We start from the raw sequence: 5,000 nt of genomic DNA, 5'->3' as shown, positions 1-5,000 counted from the left end.
CATGAGTTTTTTTTTTTTTTTTTGCCTTCACGGACGTTCAGGACAGTCTGCGGGGTATTTTCACACCCTGACTGTCCCATCAGTACACCCAGCCGTGGGTGATCAGTGGGTGAATCAGTACATGAGATTTTTTTTTTTTTTTTTGCCTTCACGAACGTTCAGGACAGTCTACGGGGTATTTTCACACCCTGACTGTCCCATCAGTACACCCAGCCGTGGGTGATCAGTACATGAGTTTTTTTTTTTGCCTTCACGGACGTTCAGGACAGTCTGCGGGGTATTTTCACATCCTGACTGTCCCATCAGTACACCCAGCCGTGGGTGATCAGTACATGAGATTTTTTTTTTTTTTTTTTTGCCTTCACGGACGTTCAGGACACAGTCTACGGGGTATTTTCACACCCTGACTGTCCCATCAGTACACCCAGCCGTGGGTGATCAGTGGGTGAATCAGTACGTGAGATTTTTTTTTTTTTTTTTTGCCTTCACGAACGTTCAGGACAGTCTACGGGGTATTTTCACACCATGACTGTCCCATCAGTACACCCAGCCGTGGGTGATCAGTGGGTGATCAGTACATGAGTTTTTTTTTTTTTTTTTTTTGTCTTCACGGACGTTCAGGACAGTCTGCGGGGTATTTTCACATCCTGACTGTCCCATCAGTACACCCAGCCGTGGGTGATCAGTGGGTGAATCAGTACATGAGATTTTTTTTTTTTTTTGCCTTCACGAACGTTCAGGACACAGTCTACGGGGTATTTTCACACCCTCCTGTCAGTACACACATCCGTGGGCATCAGTATGTGAGTCTGCTCCATGAAATTGTTTTTCTTCCCGGTTGATTTAGACTATCTGTTTGCTAGAGTTTTCATAGACTGTCCGTCTGTTGGATCGATAAACCAGTCTTTTTGCTGGATTGAATTCTTCCCGGATGAAGTACTGTTAGTAGTACTGATGGCTCGTGGACTAGATATCTTCAAGTCTGGATAGTCTTTGGATGGATTGAATCCTTCTGGTATTTCCAAGGATTGTCCATGTACTGACAGTGCTGATGGTTCGAGTTTTCGTGGACTAGAGTCAAGCATGGACAGTCCCTTGGCTGGATAAAATCATTTTTTTGTGAAAACTTGAGTGTTCTGGTTGAGGTTTTCACGATTTGATCTAGCTAGAGAGGTGTGTTTGCCGTGTGGCTTTAGAGAGAGAGAGGCTGTGTAAATCGTGTGTGTTATTAAGATGAAACCCTAGAGCCTTTATATATAAGCTTCTAGGTCGGTTTACTAAAAAGGAATAGATCGGGCCTAATGATAATGGACATACCCATCTCATTAGTCGATTATCCTGAAACATAATAAAGTAAAACCTAAGATAAACATGAGAAGATAAAACCAAGTAAAATAGATAAGTATGATTTGGTTTAAGGCTGGTCTAACCAAACCATGTCAATCTCGGATATGGGCATTCCAAACCAGCCGGTTTTCAACACTCCCCCTGAATGCCATATCCATCTAGAGTTTGTAATGCGTTTGGTATACTGCCTCATTAAAACCTTACTAAGTAAAACCCAGTGGGACAAAACCATAGTGAAGGAAAAAGAGTACAGCCGCATTACTCCCCCTGATGTAATCATCCCTGAAGATCCTTCAGAGAACGCATACCAATCTGATGCATGAGCCTCTTGAGTGTGCAAGTTGGTAATGCCTTAGTGAAGAGGTCGGCTGAGTTCTCGCTGGACTTGACTTGTAGTACCTTGACCTCTCCTTCTTTCTGTAAGTCGTGGGTGAAAAAGAACTTGGGGAGAACATGCTTAGTCTTATCACCCTTGATGTATCCATCCTTGAGCTGAGCTATGCAGGCTGCGTTGTCTTCATAAAGGATGGTCGGATCATCCTTGCCTTCTGTGATTCCACATGCTGCTCGGACATGATGTGTCATAAGTCTCAACCAGACACACTCCCTGCTTGCTTCATGGATTGCCAAAATCTCCGAGTGGTTGGATGATGTTGCTGCTATTGTCTGCTTGACTGACCTCCATGAAATGGCAGTACCTCCGTAGGTGAAAACATAGCCTGTTTGAGACTTGGCACAATGTGGATCAGATAAATAACCTGCATCAGCAAAACCAATCAAATCTTCTTTGTTTTGGTTAGCATAAAATAATCCCACATCCTTGGTTCCTTGTAGATATCTCAGGATGTGTTTGATCCCGTCCCAATGCCTCCTGGTCGGACAGGAGCTGTATCTGGACAGTAGACTTACAGCAAAGCATATGTCCGGCCTGGTATGAGTAGTTAAATACATCAAGGCGCCAATGGCACTGAGGTAAGGGAACTCGGGACCTAGGACTTCTTCATCTTCTCCCTTTGGCCGGAATGGATCAGTCTCAAGGCCAAGGGATCTTACAACCATAGGACTGCTTAATGGATGACACTTATCCATACTAAATCTTTTAAGAACCTTCTCTGTATAGGTCTTTTGATGCACAAGGATTCCATCCTTTAGATGTTCAATCTGTAGTCCTAGACAAAATTTTGTCCTTCCCAAATCTTTCATTTCAAATTCTTTCTTGAGATACTCTACGGTTTGAGAAATTTCTTTGGTTGTTCCGAGTATGTTCAGGTCATCAACATACACAGCTATTATCACATAGCCTTTGTCCGATTTCTTAATGAATATACATGGGCATATCTGATCATTCTTATAGCCTTCCTTTAGTAAGTACTCACTCAATCTATTGTACCACATTCGACCTGATTGTTTCAATCCATATAATGCTTTATCTAACTTTATGCAGTGTTGTTCTCGAGAACCTTTAGCATTCTTAGGTAATTCAATACCTTCTGGTACTCTCATGTATATATCATTGTCCAGTGGTCCATAAAGATATGCGGTTACTACATCCATTAACCGTAAATCCAAATTTTCTCTTATGGCCAGAGCTATCAGGAATCTAAATGTTGTTGCATCCACCACGGGAGAATAAGTCTCCTCATAATCGATTCCTGGTCTCTGTGAGAATCCTTGTGCAACGAGTCGAGCCTTATATCTCACGACTTCTCCATTCTCATTTCTCTTCCTCACAAAGACCCATTTGTACCCCACTGGTTTTATATCATTTGGTGTTCGGATTATAGGACCGAAGACACCTCTCTTCTTAAAAGAGTTTAACTCCACGTTTATGGCTTCTTTCCATTTATGCCAATCTTTTCTCTGCATGCATTCATATATGGACGTGGGTTCTAGATCCTCATCATCTCCTATGATCTCAAGTGCTACCTTGTATGCAAAAATATCATCCATGTCGACATGCTTTCTGTTCCATTGTTTTCCAGACATGATATAGTTAGTAGAGATCTCTTCATTGTCCGGAGGTTCAGAACCCTGAGTCTTAGCGTCCCAAGCCTCACTAGGTCCCTTACCGGCCGTACCAATGGTCATGTCCGCGGATACTGGTACGTCCGGATCATGTCCGGGCGTTGGTTCGCCCATGTCCCGGAGCCTTGGGACGGATGGCTCAACCACTTCGACCAGATCCTTCTCCCCCTCAACCACGGCTTGTTTAGCACTCTTTTTACTTATACGAGGGTTTTTATCCTTGGAACCAATTGGTCTACCACGTTTCATACGTGGCTTAGACTCTGTAGCAACTTGGTTTTGTCCCTTTTGGACTTCAATTCTTATTGGTGCATTTGCTGCTGGTATATATGACTTGGTCATTCTATTTGGGTCAGTAAAGGAATCAGGCAATTTATTAGCTAGCTCTTGTAGATGTATAATCTTTTGAACCTCAAGATCACATGCTTGAGTTCGAGGATCTTGCCATGATGCTTGGGATGTATGATTCCATGTTATTTCTTTTACCAGCTTATTATTATTTTCTCCTAATGTTGGATATTCAGATTCCACAAAGTGACAATCCGCAAACCTGGCCTTAAATAAATCACCCGTGGTTGGCTCAAGGTATTTTATAATTGAAGGAGACTCATATCCAACATATATTCCCATCCTTCTCTGAGCTCCCATCTTTGTTCTCTGTGGTGGAGCTATTGGATAGTAAACAGCACATCCAAATGTTTTAAGATGGGAGATGTCTGGCTCTCGACCCAATAGGAGTTGGGATGGTGAATATCTATGCTCACTAGATGGTCTGATGCGTACTAATTCTGCAGCATGCAATACTGCATGTCCCCAAGCTGTGGTCGGCAGATTACTTTTCATGAGTAAGGGTCTAGCTATCATCTGAATCCTTTTAATAAAAGACTCGGCTAGACCATTCTGTGTATGGACATGTGCAACGGAGTGTTCAACTGTCACCCCCATGGACATACAGTATTCATAAAAAGCTTGGGAAGTAAACTCACCAGCATTATCAAGACGTATAGTCTTTAAAGGAAAGTCTGGAAAGTGTGCTCTTAATCTTATGATCTGAGCCAGCAACCTAGCCAAGGCTAGATTCCGAGTAGACAATAAACATACATGGGACCATCTTGTGGACGCATCAATGAGTACCATGAAGTACCTAAATGTCCCACTAGGTGGGTGTATTGGTCCACAAATGTCACCTTGTATTCTTTCCAGAAAACCTATGGTTTCCTTAGTCACTTTAATTGCTGATGGTCGGATTTGGAGTTTCCCTTGTGCACAAGGCACACACGTATGGACTTTAGGGATAACTCGCCTGCCCTTCAGGCTGTGGCCATTAGAATTTTGAATGAGTTTACGCATCATAGATGTCCCGGGATGCCCTAACCGGTCATGCCACAAATTAAAATTTTCTTTTATATCTTTGCTTATCATAGCATTAGTTTCTGCTACACTGACCTTGGCATAGTAAAGGCCAGTAGCTATAGCTGGTATAGTTTCCAAGACCCTTTTGTGATCCTGGCCGAGTTCATATATATTCAAGAACTCTTTGGCTCCTTCTCCAACAGTCTCAATGTGAAGACCATTCTTTCGAATGTCTTTAAAGCTCAACAGGCTTTTATTAGAATCTGGAGAATACA

This window comes from Raphanus sativus, unplaced genomic scaffold (genome assembly GCF_000801105.2).
Source record: "Raphanus sativus cultivar WK10039 unplaced genomic scaffold, ASM80110v3 Scaffold0065, whole genome shotgun sequence".
Taxonomy (NCBI): domain Eukaryota; kingdom Viridiplantae; phylum Streptophyta; class Magnoliopsida; order Brassicales; family Brassicaceae; genus Raphanus; species Raphanus sativus.
This window is presented reverse-complemented; position numbering follows the sequence as displayed.